Below are 18,324 nucleotides of genomic sequence, written 5' to 3' on the forward strand. Positions count from 1 at the left end.
ATGGTGAGTGGAAAAGAGGAAGAGAATACATATTGCAAAATGTCAGAAAACAATTATTAAATTGGTTTGTATTCTGAAAAAATTAAAAAATCAAGTCCACTTTAAAAAATGCAGCTATAGAGAAGGGCAAACATGTTTAATTTTTGGTTTCAGTTCTAACAGGAAATGATATTTGGACTGGAAAGGAAAAGACAAGTGTGGACTGATTCATTGATACCCAGAAGGTAGAGGGAGGTGATAAGAGAGAACTTGACTGTCCTCGATTTGTTTAACTCCAGATGTCTGGGAATACTATCTGACAGAATTCAGAATACTAACCCATGGAATTATGGATCAGTCTGTGATTTTTTTTAATTTGTTGAAAAGGAATTATTATAAGATTAGAACTGGGAAGCTATTGTCCCATTTTTTTCATTTTTATTTAATTCATTTAGAATGTTGTCCCATGGTTACATGATCAATGTTCTTTCCCTTCTCGCCTCCCTTCCCACTTCTGGAGCTGACGAACAATTGCACTGGGTTTTATATGTATCATTGTTCAAAACCTATTTCTATATTATTAATATTTCCAATAGTGTTCACTTAAAATCATTATCCCCAAACATATCTCCATCAAGCCATGTGATCAATCATATGTTTTCCTTCTGCATTTCTACTCCTTCTGCATTTCTACTCCCACAGTTCTTTCTCTGGATGTAGATGTCCCTATTTTAAAAGTGGAGGGAAAATGTTTTTTCAAAGGATAAGCCAATGGGTTTCAATTTTTTCAAAACTTTTGAATTTGTTATTGAAGAAAATGATTAATGAAGATGTAGAAAAAGAAAAGGTAAGTTAGCATGGCTTTGTCAAAAATACATCTCATCAAACTAATTTCATTTCCCATTTTGGTCAGTTATTAGACTGGCACTCTATGGAACTTTTGTAGATAACAATAACCTAGACTTAAGCAAAGCATTTGATGAAATGGTATGCTATGTTTCTTAGAGAGAACAGTGGAATATGGGCTTGCACAAGGATATTGGTTTTCCAATGCAATTAAGCCCACTTTGTACCTCATGTTAAACTCTGGACTTAATTGAGGGTCCTTCTATACTATCCATACAGGTATGTCTGTCCCGGATTTACATACTAATAGGAAAGCTCTAAGAATATCTTTCCAAATAAATTTTGCAATCTCAGTAAAGATTTTCTTCATCTGCATAGTCTCTCTGGGATAGAAGGTAAAGCCAGACTTCCTATCTCTTTCAGGACTTGGAATATGCAGAAGTCATATGTAATTAAAACAATGCCATTCACAAGTAAAGCATCTGGAAGACCTCACCATCCCCCAAAACATTTTCTCTTCAACCCAGATCCTTCATGGGATTCCCACAATCAGAGTAGCAAATATATATATATATATATATATATATATATATATATATATCACTGTCCTGAGTCTTGCCTTTTGTTTATTATCACTAGATAAAGGTTTTATCATTGTTTTGTTTTCATATCTTCCAAAAATATTGAATGATTGTGATTTATAGATACAGAATGACACCTTGTATTTGAAAAGTGAGTATCTGGAATTTTGCTCTACTAAATCAAATTTTCTTTTTTAATCAATAAATTATAAGCAAAATGGGATCTTAAATATATCTTTCATATGAAATTTGACATAGTTAAGATGTAATGCATTATTTATTATCACTTCAAAGCCTTATTGTTTCTTACTAATACTCACATTGAGGAATCCTTCATTTTGTTTATAAATCACTGTAATAAAATTATGAATCTACATGAAATATAAAAAAATTTACTGTCTGTCTAGTTAAAGCAATTTTCAGGAGAAATCATATTTCGAGAAACAAACATTAACAAAATTGAAAAAGATTGGGAAAATAAAATAAATAAGCATTTAAAAAGCTGACATCAAAAAACCTAAAATAAGCACAGATGAGAAAATATTAAAATGAAAGGAAAATAAGTTATAAAAATAGTATAAATGAAAAATAAAACTGATATATATATATTTTTGAAAAGACTTAAAAAACTAGCAAATCATTTGCTAATATTATTAAAAGAAATAGGGGAGAAATCAATCAGTAAAATAGCAAATGAGCAAGATAAAATAAAAAGAAAAACAGAAAAAGAATAATAAAAATATATTAAACATAATTAGATACCAATTAAACTGATAATACAAAATACAGAGAAATCCCTTTAAAAATATGTGCTCTCACATCTAACAAAATATCAGAGAGACCTATAATAACTAAATTTGATCAAGGAAACTAAAATTGTTGTAATGGAAAGATTAAAATATATCTCCTGGTTATGATGGATTCATGGGAGATTTTTATTAAACTTTTAAAGTATAATTATGACTTGTACTGAACAAATCATTCTTTTTAAGAAAAATATTATAATAATATTTAAACCAGGGAAAGATGAATCACAATGAAAATTAGAAACAAATATCACTAATGCATATGACTTAAAATTTTTTTAATAAAATTTTGTCAAAGAAATTACAATAATTTATCCAAGAAATCATTCATTGTGACTAAGTCAAATGTATACCAAGAATGCATAGATGGTTCAACTTTAGGAAGCAAATCAATAAAATATTATTAACCAAAACATAAAAATCATGATTATCTTAATGGGTAAAGAAAAAGCCTTTGACAAAATACAATACTCATGTATGTTATTAAAAATCCCTAATATAAAAATAGCATCTACCTAAGAACAAAAGCAAGAATCAGATGAAATAAAGTTATTGTAGATCCTTTTCTAACAAATACAAGATTAAATCAAGGATATCAATTCTCCCAAATATTATGGATATAGTTCTGGAAATGATAGCAACAATAATAAGAAAGATATAAAGAAAAGTAATTGGGCTAAAAACATCCCTATTTGCTTATGGCATGCCACACTTGAATTAACCAAAAGCAATCAACAGATATGTTGATCAAGGCAATTAATGATTAGTAAAATTGAATGCTATAAAATAAAGCAAAATATTTACAAAATAGGTGTCAAATGTATTTATACAAAATCCAAGAAGCAAAAATAGAAAGGAAATGTCATTCCAAATAACTAAAAATACACAAAATTTCAGGGTATCTATCTCCCAAAGCATACAAAAGGCTTGTTTAGATTAAATCACAAAGTACTACTTGAATGAATAAAGAACAACTTTAGTAGCTTAAAGAATATACAGAGTTCAGTTATCCTAATTCAATAAAAATAGCAGTACCACCAAAGTAAATCCATACTTATAATGATATACACATCACATTACCAGGGGAATTTTTAATAGGGATGGTAATAATAAAATCCATTTGGAAAAGCCAAAATCTAGAATATCAAGAGAAATGCTAAATAGAGAGTAGAGCAAAAAAGACGAAAAAACTACCTGACCTCAGACTATATCATAAAACAACATCCATTAAAATCATCTTGTCTGCATTAAAAATGGAGAAGTAGTCATGAATTAGAGGAAACAAAGAGAGACAAGGGAGAATCAGAAACATTGGAACTCAAAAATTCAGTCCTTGAAAAAGCAGAGAACCTAGGAAAGAACTATTTGAATTTTTTTTAATTCATTGGAAAAACTAAAACTATCTCAAAGAAATTGGGCTTATTCTAACACTTTATGCCAGTGGTTCCCAAACTTTTTTGGCCTACCGTCCCCTTTCCAGAAAAAATATTATTTAGAGACCCCTGGAAATTATGAAACTATTTCTTGAACTCAGAATAGAATGTAATACAAAAAAGTGTGGTGATCGCTGCAGCACCCATCAGGGGGCTGTAGTGCCCACTTTGGGAATCACTGCTTTATACTATATTGCATCATATTTTCTAATGGTTGTGACTTCAGTAATAAATATCATACTAATAAAAATTAGAAGAGAAACATGTCTCAAATAGATGATTTAGGAGACAGTATTAATAAAAAATGAATAGAGGTATTTAGAAAAAATAATAGAAAACATTATATGAAACTGAAAATGTTCTATGCAGGTAAAAATTCATGCACCTAGGATAAGTGAGGGATATTCGTCAATTGGGGAATGCTGAGTAAATTATATCCTATGATTATAATGGAATACTATTGTGCTGGAAGAAATAGAGAGTAGGAAGAGTTCAGAAAAAAAAAACAAAACAAAACTTGGAAGACTTACATTAACTGAAGCAGAGTGAAATAAGCAGAACCAGAAGAATATTGTACACACTTATAGGAATGCTATTCAAAGAACAACTATGAATAACTTCACTATTCTCAGTGATAAAATGATCCAAAACAATTCCATAGGACTCATGATAAAAGAAATGCCATCTGCTTCCAGAGAAAGAACTGATGGAGTCTGAATCCAGTCCAAAGGAAACTTTTCTTCACTTTCCTATTTTTTTTGTTAGAGTTTCCTTCCACAAAAGGATTAATATGGAAAAAGTGTTTTATATGTTTGCACATATAAAATATATGTGAGTTGCTTATCAACTGAACAGTGGGCAGGGAGAATATTATTTGAAAGATATTGAAATTTTTTTTCATTTGATTGGGGGAAATTAAATTAAATTAAAAATGAAGAATCAGTACTATCTGTTTCAAGTCAAAAGAGTGCTAAGGTCTAGGCAAAAAACACACACACACACACACACACAAAAAAAACAACAACAAAAAACCCAATGTAAATGGAAAGAAAAACCTCAAACACAATCAAAATAGAATATATTAAAATTATATAGAGCAAGTATGACCCTAAGAACATATATGGGAAGTTACTGCCAATACATATATTTGTTGAGATGGCAGGTTCATAGGTGTGCATATTGTATTTTTTAATGTATTAGTCCATTGGGCTTCTTATTTTCCTCTTCTTTTTCATTGTCTTTAAAAATAATACTTTTTAAATGAGATGGCTCTTTGAGGTAGAAGATATAGGATGAGGCTATAAGAAAGAAAATAATAAAAACTTTTAAAATAAAATAAAATTGTAATATTTGTGTACATGTCATTTCCTGTTTTCCATTTCCCAGGTTTTATTTCTGTTGCTTGTTTAAGTATTTCTGTATTATAATTTAAAATGTATGATTTCATCAGTAATACAGTAATACAGTTTTATTATTTTTATTAGACATTTATTTTCCTCCAATTATGTGTAAAAACAATTTTCAACATTCTTTTTTAAAAAATTTGAGTTCCAAACCTCTCTGTTGCTTCCTAACCTCCTCCTTCCTCTTCCATATCCCTAAGATGATAATCTGATAAAGATTTTCATGTACAATTAAGGAAAATATTTTTCTTTATTTTTATTAACTAATGATATTAGTTCTAAGTTCTTCATTTACACATATAGCCAACTCAGTAATAACTCAGATATTAACATCTCTTTTCTTTAAAAAATTATCTCTTTATTGTTTAGTCATTTTTCAGTCATTTCCAACTTTTCTTGATCCCATTGGGGTTTTATTGTCAGAAATATTTATGTGGTTTGTCATTTCCTTCTTTAGCTCATTTTACAGATGTCTTTTACACAGATTGATTCATATCTCCTTAAAACTAATAACATTATTAGTTAATAAATATAAGTTAGATGACTGCTTGTAAAATCTTTATTAGATTACTTATCTGTAGTTGGTAAAAGGGGAAGGAGGGCAGGTAGGAAGGAATGTGGAACTTGAAACAAAAAATAATAATAATTTAAATTGTTAAAATTGTTTTCACATGTAATAAATGAGGCCAAATTAAAAAACAACAACAACAATAAACTGAGGTAATCATAATCAAGTGACTTGCCAAGGATCCCACAGCTGGTAAGATTCTGAGGCCAAATTTGGATGAGTATTCCTGACTTGAGGTCCAAGACTCTGTCTTCTACATAACTTAGCTGCCTCTTTTATCCTTTATAGGTTGTTTGTTTGTTTGGTTTCTGATGCTCTCAATAACCAATATCTTCTTTTTTTTACTCAATAAAAGAATAAGCAAAACAATATCTCTGTAGTACAGTGATTAAAACAGGATCTGGGATAAAACAGACCTTTCAAACATGGCCTAAGATACTAACTATGATACCCTGAGCAAGCCACTTAAGTTCAGTGTACCTCAGATTAATTTACTCATCCTTAAAATAAGCATAATTATAGCACATACCTCTATGGGCTATATTCACAGTGGGAAATTAGATAATATTTTTAGCTACTTAGAAAATGTTAAAGTGCCATATAAAGCTAGATAAATGTATTAACTCATTAGTCTTCTGTATAATGTACAAATCTTTGGCTTTTCATTCCTTTTCTTTGAGCATGCTTTTACTTCAATTCATTTCTATCTTCACTGTTTACCTTCTTTGAACTCATTACCCAGCATCTGTTGTGATTCCATTTGGAGATTCATCTTAAGTTTTTCATAGAATTGTTCTACCACTTCCTCCTAAGCAACCAATGGTTATAATTAATTTGAAATTATTTGCATATTTGTCTTATTAATTCTATAGGACATGATACAGTAAGTTTCTTATGAAATAAAGAAAAAATATAAACAAATAAAGACTAATTTATGGGGGAAGGAGAGGCCATTAACAACTGCTATTAAGCGGCTGAAACTCATATAGAAAGTCATATTTAAACTGAACACTGCAGGAAGTGAGAAATTCTAAGTCTTTGAGGTTAGGAGTGAAATAGAGTGTGTAAAGGCAGAGAAATGAGAAGTAAAATATCTTAAAGTGTGTATCCAATGAAATTAGAACATCATGCAAATTTCTTTGGGAAGGTATGTTGGGAGCAGGTTCTGAAAGGCATTAAATGCCAACCAGACTTTGAATTATAATAGTAAAGGCAAATTGGAAGGAAAAACACATTTATTAAGTGCCTACTATGTGCCAGGCATTAAGCTAAGCTCTTTTCAAATATCATCTCATTTTATCCTTACAACAACTCTGAGAGGCAGATGCTATTATTATCCACATTTCATAGATGTGGAAACTGAGGTAGCAGAGATTAAGTGGCTTGCCTTAGGACCACATGTTAGTAAATGGCTGTGGTGGATTTGAATTTAGATATTGCAACTTCATTAGCATTAAAGTGTCATGGTCATTCTTATGCTTTAGGAATATTAATATGACAGCTTTGAAGAGGATGGATAAGACAGACAAATGTTAGAAGCAGAATGCTAATTAATAGACTATTTTAATTGTTCCTGCAAGAAGACGAATGAAATATAATGAACATTTGTTTAAATAAATGGAAATGAACCTCAAGAACGGAAGGACATCAATATATTTCTTGGATCTGACAATTCAAGATTTTCTCCAACATGTAACTGTACTGTAATGTTGATTGGTGCAGAGAGTACCCACAATAACAAATGGTATGTCCTTGATTATCAAGGTAAAAATGGATTTCAGTCTCCCCTTCATCAATTCTTTCCACTAGCAAATATAATTATAGTACTTTTCCTCTCAAGTTTTGAAGATATTAATCAATCAATAAATATTTCTGGAGTTTCTGTTTAAGGCAAGTTATTTTGCTCAAGGCTGGGAATGTTTATTTTCATTAATAATAATATAATAATAAATATAATAATGACACCTATATGGCAAGGGTCTGTGGTTTTCTAGGAAGATAGGAATTCCTTCTTTCAATTAAATCAGAATCCAATAAGTACATTATTGAACAAATATTTAGTATGTGCCTACTATGTGCTAGGCATTGTCAGCACTAGTATTCTAAGAAAGTCCCTGCTTGCAAGTTGATATTTACTCATCTACAACTTAGCAACTTGAGAATTAGGTCAGATAACTTTTTATCATTACACAACTAGTATCAGATGTGGAATTTAAACTATTTTTCTGATTCTAAGCCCAGTAATATATTCTTGGTCATGTTAACAATAACAATACAAATGAGCAGAAATCTACATATCTGAGATGTAGCTCTCTTAGATGGAAAGAGTAAATTCTTGTCTAGTTGATCACTCAAAATATATTTTTCACTCCTCTATAAAACTGTGTCCTGTACTCAAATTCCCAAATAAATACTGTCACTCCAAACATAAAGAAATTGGTGATGATCATTAGATTTTTATCAGTTTGCTACAGATGTCCATATAACTTCACAAACATCACTAGTAAACATTTAAATTTGCTGTGCATGAACTACTGATGAATAATCATAAATGGTCCCACATTTATTCATTATAAGTTTTTGTTAATATCCCATGAATTATAAAATACAGTCTGCCCTGGCAAACAGCCATACCCAGAAGTAAATCTCAGATGGCAGAATACTAAATATTAAAAATAATTAAATTATGCCAGTGTTGACTGTTTGAACATGATTGATGTGCAAATGAGGCCAAATGATGCACTTTCTACTAGCAATAACATCCTTTAGAAGACAGAAAAAAGGCAAGAAGATTTTCTCCCCAATTGGAAGGAAATATACTGCTTGCTAAGTTGAGAACAGTGCTATAGAAACTGGAATGAACACTACACTAAATCTCCTTAAGACTCTTAGGTAGGCATATAGTCTTTGGCAAATAATGGAAACTTTTTGGTCTTATTTTCTCATCTGAACACTATTTTATTTAAAGAATCTTCCAACTATGAATTTCTGTGGTCTGTAGAAATTTGGTATGTTTTAGAGGATGATTTTTCCTGGGTATTTATGATTGAGGAAAAAAATAAAACCAAGATCATACTTACTGTATAGTATGAAACCAAATGGGATACTTTGCAGAGAGAGAGAGAGAGAAATAATGAAGGGACTTAGTTCTTGGGTGGAAAGTAGGTAATAGAAAGGAATTAATGTTTTCTCTACCTTTCATCAACTAGGCACTTTATTTTCATTTGTTTATTTATATAGAACTTACTGAAACTACACTTCATATAAAGCACTTCGCTAGGGAAAAAATTATGATTTCATCTCTTTGAAACTGGTCATTCTGGCCCTCTCTCTTTAGTTTTTGTCAATATTAACATATATTTAACTTTAATTCAAAGTGTTAATCTATTATATTGGTGTTAACAGGTTATTTAAATTTTCTTTGACTCATTTCCTAAATTAAAAAATCCAGGGTGATATTTTTGGTGATGACTGAACAGAGGACCAAGTTGGTTCTGTAATCTGGCCACTAGAAACCAAGTTGATCAACTAGGAGGTGTATATAACAGTAGTACATTATCAACTTATCCAGAAAGTGAATCAGCTTTGTTTTATGAAGAAGTGATCTCCAAAGTGGGAGTCATTGCCTTAAGTTGTGATTAACCAATCAAATGTTTTGAAATTGATTTACATCTTACCTGCAATATGATGGCTAGTCATGGAACTTATCCATTCTTCTTCCCCTCAATATTTCCTCATTCTACCTTCTACCCCTATGGTGCAAATTCCTAAACTTAGCCTGTCCTCACCCTCCACATGTGGTCCCTTAAAGGATAAGAGTATAATTATAATAACCTATTTGTATTCTGAGCACCTAGATCAACTTTTGTATGGTTGTTATGTGGAAAATCTTTTCCCACCTCTTCTGTAAGCATAACTAAGTCTTGTCTCTTAGATTTCCTGGTTCTGGCAGATATCCTTTGGAGGGTATGCCCTGTAACCACTGAATAAGATACATTTACTATTTGCCATGGTTTTTTATGTGTCAAGGATAATACAAAGGTCAATTTGGCTGGACTGCAGAATTAGAAAAGATAAACAGTAAATGTAAAATAATGATAAAAATAATGTAAGGAATTAAATCAAGGGTTTTACTACAATATGAGAATTATAAAAGTGAGATTGTGGTCGCTGATTTAAAAATATTAAAGCTCAAGCCAAAATGACTTTTAATAGCTTTTTTTACAAAAGGGTTGAAAGAGTGAAAGTAGAGGAATACAAAAAGAGGGTAGGGAAGATGTCTAGCCTATCAGGGCTTGTTAACCCTTGACTGAAGGTCCTACACTGTCTTCCTCCTACACTGTCTCCTCCAAGAAGGGAAGTCCTTTATAGAACTAATCTCTCCAGAAGCCAGGAAAGGAAGGCCTGCTACTCACTCACCCAAGAAAGAGTCCAAGAGCCAAGGTTCAAGTAAAAGCCAATGTTCATGTCCAAAGTCACCTCCAAGAAGCAGGTTACCAGCTGAAGATTCAAGCTGAAGTTCCAGCCAAAGACCACTCCTGAAGACAACTTCTTAAAGACTATCTCCAAAAGATTATCTCTAGAAGACTGCCTCCAGCTGAAGAAGTTCAGGGCTTTTGTAGTTACTTCTTGTCCCTTCCCCTACTCACAGGGGGCAATCACAGCTTCCAAATTGCCTAGCACTTCTCAGGGGGGCAGTGTCTGTGGGATTCATACCTCTCATCCTCTGAAGGTATAAACTCCCATCAAAAGGATTCACAAGTTCCTGACTGATTGAATTTCTGAGGGTGTGAACTCTTTAAGTAAGTGACCTGTGAATTCTCCTACCTGATGGCTAACAAAGTGCTAAGTAGGGGTATTTTTGATTTTTGGTGGATTAAATTAAAAGCTGCTGATTGACAGACAAAGAAAGTTTGATTCACACTTCACAATAACAACACTGAAAAATTACAATAATAACTAATATTTATTTAGTATATATTATGTGCCCATCACTATTATAAATGCTTTTCAAATATTCTCTCTTTTGATCCTCACAGCAATCTTGGAAGATAGTTGCTATTAACCATCTCTATTTTACAGATTTAGAAAATGAGACAAGTAAAAGTTAAATGTTTTTGCCTAGGTTACACAGTTAAGTTTAGGAATCTGAGTGTAGCACTCTAACCATTACACTACTTAGCTACCTAAATTCTTGTTGGATGACTGACTTCTTGAGTGGTGATTTGAGGAGTTTACCAAGATGGAAAACCAGAACAACTAGAAGGATTGATTTCTTGGGAAAAAAAAGTTAGAAAGAAATGTAAGTTTGAATGGAAAATTAATATAAAAATTATAAAAAGGCAATTGAAATCCATTTATGTCTATCCTGTTTACACTATTGATTCAATCCTATTAGTCACTATATTAGGCACTAGGGAAACAAGGAAAGACAAAAAGCAAAGCCAAATCAAAGAGTAGCAAAAGGGGATATGGTGCCTACTCTCAAGAAGATATCATTGAAATGACAGGAAAAATATGGGGGAAAACCTTTTCTTTGAGACTATTCCAGCCTCATTAGTATAATGGCTTCCCACAGAGATTTTATCAATGACCTGGGGTGGGGGTAAGCAGTTCTGAGTAGCTCATCACTGGCTGAGAACTTTCAGCTCACAGCCAATGGCTGTACTCCTCCATGGAATGTTCAGAACCCCTGATTTCCAGTCTAGCTCTGTTTGCCAAGAGAGAACTTCCTGCCTGTCTCCCTGTTACCCAGCCAGCTGGGGTGTCAAACTATAATGGGGAAATTATTATGCATTCCAGATAGGGAAGAGGGGTATGTGTATTTATATATGTGTGGGGAGGGGGCAGTGTGTGGTCCTGGGGGGGGTGAGAATAACCTGTATCTGGCAGAATGATTTTCCTAATTCCTTCTCCTAATATTTAATATTTAATGGAGAAAAACCAGGGAAGGTGCCTTAAATACTAAATATGGGCTCTTTGGGTGGATAGGAGACAGGAAAGGTCAATGGGAAAGACTTTACAAGCCAGGGAACCAGGTTTAACTACAAGGGAAAGACCATTGACTGAAATGACAGTTAAGCCTGAACAACTTTCACTCAGCCCCACCCAGCCTGGAATAAATACAGATTAACACATACACATAATGAGGACCTAAAATTACTAAAAACACACAGGCAATCAGTTTAATTATAATATGAGGGGTTGGAAAAGGGGTTAGGTAAACTATGGCTAACAACCCAGGACTGGAGTCAACCTGACTTCCACCAGGCTTTGACAGCTTGGCTAAGGACCTGGGGAAGAGGGCTTGAATTTGGGATCTCACAACTCTTCCAGGGATGTTACAGGGTGCCAGGAACCAACTCCTCCAGAACTGATGTAGCCAGGTAGGGATTGATGACTGCAAGCTGTCCACCAGATCACAGGCCACTTCCCTACTCAGTGCTGTCTTGCAGGATTGATGTCCTCTGCTTTCAACCTTCACCCCTCTCCAGGATCCCAGAGAATCAGGGTGCAACTCCACTAGCTCTGAGGTCTCCCAGGGTCTGTTGCAACTTGTCCCAACCACCATGGAGTCCTTTTCAGAGAGAGAGCAAGCCACTTCCTGCTTCCCCATTCCATGTGGAATTCTCCAGCCCTTCCTGCTAATTCTCCTACATAATAACTAAATAATAATCTTCCTCACAACAGTATGTATATGTATATATGTGTGGGGAGGAGGCAGTGTGTGGTCCTGGGGGGTGTGAGAATCACCTGTATCTGGTAGAATGATTTTCCTAATTCCTTTTCTGAATGTTTAATGTTTAAAGTCCTCTTCCTATCTTTTAAACTTTATGATACATTATAGCCATTCCTAAACTCTGCAGTCCAGCAAAATTGGCCTTTGTGCTGTCCTTGACACATAAAAAAACATGATTTCAAAATACAAACATAAATATAAAATTGTTATGACACCAGTAACTAAGCATAAATATTTATAGAAGAGGAATGGATTTATACTGAAAAATTCTGCTAAGTTGCAATCAGAGGCAACTTAGATTTGTTTATTGTTTTTATTATGTGTGGTGAATATATACAAATGGGAACATGATTCCTGAAGAAAATTGTTTATATTCATTGACTGTTGGGATTTTGATTAATATATAATGAATTTTATTAATATATCATATATCTTTTAATCAAAAATATCTTAGAAATAAATCCATCTCTTTGATCAGGTATATTTTATTTAAATTAACAATAATATTTATTATTTTGAGTTATTTTCTTGCCAATGCACTTATTTTCCAAAAATGCTGAATTCCATTTAATTGTGTTTCACTCACTAAAAATATCATTATTACTACTTTTAGTGAGGAAAAAAATTTGCCACCTTTAAAAATAAAATAGTTAATTTTTTATCTCTTTCATTTCCATTATTTGTTTTATTATGTAAATATCAAATTTTATAGACATAAATAATTTGTAGATAAGTAATACATAAATTGAGGATTCATGCCAAAGGAATATTTACTGATAGGGGTGGAAAATGAAAAAAAGTTTGGAGGCCACAGATTGAGCTAGAGAAAATGAACATTGTTGGGAGATATATGTCATGGTCATGTGTGAGAGTCTGGTGATGAGTTATTGGATCTGAGGGCCATTGTAGCCATGGAGAGAGAGAATGAGATAAGAAGGAAGGACAGGAAATATCAAGGCCAGCATGCCTGAGAGAGAATAAGGGGAAGAATAATGGCACCATGACTGGGTCTATTATATTTGTTTATTGTGATAAAGAAAAAGACTTTTATGATGAATAAAATATTAAGCATTACAACATCCTTGGGGGGGGTGTTACTTTTCCACAGACAATAAACAAGTTGAGAAACAGTGATTGTTAATCTGTTCTGAGGGGAAGACAAGTTTGGTACTTTAATCCTGATGTTACAGGGATTTCTTTGCTCTTCAGAATGAGGGGGGACTCAGGGTTTAATGATGACCTTTGGCCGAGAGCAGCAGTGCCTTTGTGTGAGAGATTGGGACCTTTCCAGCAATCTCAGGCAAGCATGGCTGCTTTCCTCAGTGAACCTCACATTACTTCAATGATACTTGTTAAAATATAAGGATAAGGGGGCTGAAAACGGAGGGAAAGGACCTTTTTGTTTAAACATACATTTAGCAGATCTATAATGCTAACTTAGAAAAAATGGGACTGAACAAAAATGAATTCAACAAAATATGATCATGCCATAAGAAACAATGTAAAGGATGGCCAGAAAGACTTCTATGAGTTTATGGGAAAAAAAGTGAGCAGAATGAGGATACAAAATTAGAAAATGACTAAACTATTTAAAAGAACTTATTTTAAAGAGATCAGAGATATGATAAAAAAATGATTAATTATGTCTTCAGATTTCTAATGATGAGGCATGGTTCCATATTAAAGGAAACAAATTGCTGGATAATGGGAGTAATAATAAAAAAAAGAAAGAAGGCATAGAAAAGAAAAAAAGAACAAATAGGAAAAATAAAAAGCATAGACAGAAGAGTAGAAGATAGTTCAAAATAGGATCCAGGCAAGCCAGGTAATATTGCTAATATCATATTTAATTATATATGCATTTTAAAAGTAAAAAAAATATAATAGTTAATAATTGATATGATTCTTTATTTCTATTATTTTCATAAAAGTAGTCTTATTTTTTGTTTGTCAAGTTCACAAAAAAGGAAATTTAATTTAAAACATGGTATCAATACACCCCTATGAGATATTTAAAATAAATTATAAGAATAAATTCAAAGTTCCTCATCTCATATAACATTATTAATAGTACTCATAATAAATATGTTGTTTAAAATATGCAACTACTTTTCCTGGCCTAAAAATAAAAATGGAATTAAGAATAGGATATGTGACATTTTACCTTTAAAAGGGCTGAAAAATTGTTGTGAATCATAAAATTTTAGAAAATTAAGGATAATATTGTTTAATAACTTCATTTTGGAGGCAAAACTTGCTGGTTCAGAAAAGGGAAATATATGACCTTGTTTGCCCAAGGCTGTACTTAGTGGCAGAAGAGTTAGGACTAGGCCCTAGTCCTGTAAATGCTTCTTGTTTAAGAGATCCTACTATTTTTAAAAATCTTTGAATGAATCTTAGTTTCCAAGATCTCCTATAACTTGTTATGTATATTTTCTGAGCCAAAATGCAACATTTGAAATAAATTGTAATTTTCTCACATTAATTTTTTATCTCTGAATCATTGTCATGTAAGTCATTTTAATTTATATCATTTTGTTACCTTCACTGAAGTGTATGTAAGATTTTTTAAAAAATACAGTTTGGGACAAATTATTTCCACTGACTTGCCAGGAAAGACACTTTAATATTTTCTATTCACATTCAGAAAATGTATTAACAAATTCCATCTTCCTAGTAATTATCTATTTCTTCCTGTGTTTTTTATTCCATTTCAAAGTTATATATAATATATATCCATCCTTCACTAAAAAAAAAAAAAGTGGAGGTCAACTAAATACCGTTACAGTTGCCCATAAGTCTATAGGAAGAAGTTTTTTTTTTCATAATTATTTTTAAAGTCAGGGTATGTTTTCAGTGGAACAGCATCATTAAAAACAGTAATCAGTACTGAGTAACTGTAATTCCATACAGCTTTGTTTTTGACGTGACTAATAAACTTGCTGTTTTGAAAGGCAATGATGAGGAGCACCTGTAAGTTTTAATAATCTTCATCAAAGAAAAATCAGAATTAAGATGCATATGAATTCTGAATTCATATTCTAAATATTATTGATTTGCACATTAAAGTACAAATGTACATTTGATGGTTAGACTATGTAATTTAAGCAAACTTTTAAAAATTAGCAGATATAATAGAAATAATAAATATACACTATGTAAGCATCTCAGTTAAATTAATCAGAAACACTAGTGAGTATATTCTATTCAATTCAGACAGCACTTATTTATTGAATATCTATAAAATATCATGTATTGTATAAATGCTGAGGCTGAAAAAGCAACAATGAAATTGTTCCCAGACTCAAGAAACTTACTCACTACCAGAATGGAGGAATGGGGAAGAGCAATATAACCTGACAGTAGATTAGTATATAGTAATTTCCAAGAGCAACAGGGCATAATTGTCTAAGGAGATGAAATATAAAAAAACACTTTGACTAGGGAAAAATAATGGAATTCACATTACATATGCAATGTGTAGCAAAAACAATTAGATATACTATCTTTTACCACATACTTATTCTATGAAACTGAAATCTGTGAAAGGCAGCACAGCATGGCTAATAGAGTTAGGACCTTGTCCAAGTCACTACTCAGTGTTCTAGGCAACTCTTTAAAAATATAACTTGCAGGAAACATGCTAACCTAAATTGGTAGGGGGATTTCCTGTATCAATATATTTTAGAATCAAATTATTTCACTATATATTTAATACAAACTAATTAATAATCTATTCCTAAACCACTCTGGTAAAGTACTTACTAATAAATTATAATTTCAAAGCATTTTTCAATGCAAATAGTTTTGAAAACAGTTTTTGACACTATTTACTTCTTTTGTGGATTACTCAGCAGACACCTCAATCTTCAAATTTTTTGTCATGTCACTGAATAACTGTTGTGTTTAAACCAAATTTCATCCAATATAACAATAATAATGTTGTTTTTATAACTGTATATTGCTGTTATGTTATGTTAAATATGTAATAATAATATTATGTAATAATAAGACAAAACAACATGAGAGATATAGCTTAAGTATTGTTAGGAAAAAATGGTATATCTTTTTTTTTTGGTTGTGTCTTGTCATGTAATTTTTTATTTTGTTTTTTCTTAATTAGTTAAACAAACTTTTTAACTTAAAAAATGAGTTCTACATGCTTTTCCTTCATTTACCCTCTTTGAAAAGGCAAGCAATATAATATAGAATATAAATGTGCAATCATGCATGTGTTTTACCTATTGAATTTATGGATAACAGAAGAATTTATTACAAATAATGAGAAAGTATTATGTTTGTAAAATGTGTTGTAAAATTTTTTATTACATCAAGCTTTGTATAAGCAAAATCAGTGTAGCCAAGATTAAGAGAGCAGGTAAATTAAATTATTTGGGGGAGCAAATTTCTCTGATAAATTCTCTAGATCTACTTATCATCTCTGGTAAGAATAGCTTAGTTGATAAGAAGTATGGACACGGAAGATCTTTTAGCTAATGCTTCCAGCTCTGTCTCTGGGAGCATGGAGTTTATTATATATATTTCAAGACTCATTTCACACAAAGGATCCCACCTAAAACTTCGCAGATGCACAGAAGTTGCAAATTATGTCATATCAAAACACAAAAAATATCATTTGACTTCAGACTAGAACAAGGCCAAGGCTGAATTTTGGCTGGCCCATTATTGAAAGCCAAGTCTACGAATACTTTCTCAGGGATGAATAGCCCCCACTGCAGGAGGTTTTGTCTAAATTTTGTCTAGTTTCGACCTTGATGTGTCTAGAAACAGATTCAGAGTCCAGGCAGCCTTTTGCTTAATTTCTGTCGTTAGTCTTGGAGAGAAAATGTTAACTTCTTAACTGTTGGTTTGCTAGAAACTTAAAGCTTTTCAATAAGGAAAGGTGTGGATCAGAAAAGGAGTCAAAAGAGGAGTCTCGGATTTTTATCTATTTGAGACTGTTTCTCTTATTGGCTTCCCACAATAAATGCCAAAATTTTCAAATATATAGAAAACTAAGTCAAATGTATAAATATATAATAATATGAAAATACTACAAATCTCTATTGATTATAAAAACAAAAAATAAAAGAAGCTCTGAAGTACAACTTTACATTTATCAGATTGGTTGCTATGACAGAGATGTCATACAAAACATCAAGTTTCTTAAGAAATGAATGTTCATTAAATAGATGAGCTCAAAAGATATGAATAGGTAGTCTTTAAATAAAGAAAAGCTAGCTTGTTACTGATACAATCATAAGAAAAATGTTTCACACTTTTGATAATTAAAGAAATGTAAATTTAAACAACCTTGAAAGTCTGCCTAACACTGGCAAGGCTGAATAAAATAACAAATGTTTGAGAGATTGCAGAAAGTTGGACCCATTAATGCACTGTTAGTAGGATTGTGAAATGGAAAAGAAATTCTGGAAATCATTTTGGAACTCCAAGATATCACTAGATTTTGCAATTCTTTGATGCAGTGACTTAACTACTAGGCATAGATTCTAGAGACCATTTGTTTTTTAGTCACTTTCTTTCTTGTCTGACTATAATCCCATTTTGGGTTTTCTTGTTAAAAATCCTAAAATGGTGTGCTATTTCTTTTTGTAGCTCATTTTATAGATAAGGAAATTGAGGTAGACAAGGTTAAGTGACTTGCCCAGGGACATATAAGCTTGCAAGTGAGAGATGCCTGATTTCAACTCAGGAAAATGAGTCTCCCTGACCCCAGGTCCAGAACACTATCTACTCAGCCACCAAGCTATATCAAACATACCATAAAGGAAAAAAGTTGACATCTACAAGGACATCTGTAGATGTTTATTTCATAGTTACCAAAAGAAATGAAAACTGCAACACAAAAGAAGTAGCTATCTATTGGGAAATTGTATGTGACAAATGAATGTAACAGAGCAGTATTATGTCATGAGAAATTACAAGAGGAAAGCATTTAATGAAACCTG

This window comes from Gracilinanus agilis, chromosome 6, assembly GCF_016433145.1.
Source record: "Gracilinanus agilis isolate LMUSP501 chromosome 6, AgileGrace, whole genome shotgun sequence".
Lineage (NCBI taxonomy): Eukaryota > Metazoa > Chordata > Mammalia > Didelphimorphia > Didelphidae > Gracilinanus > Gracilinanus agilis.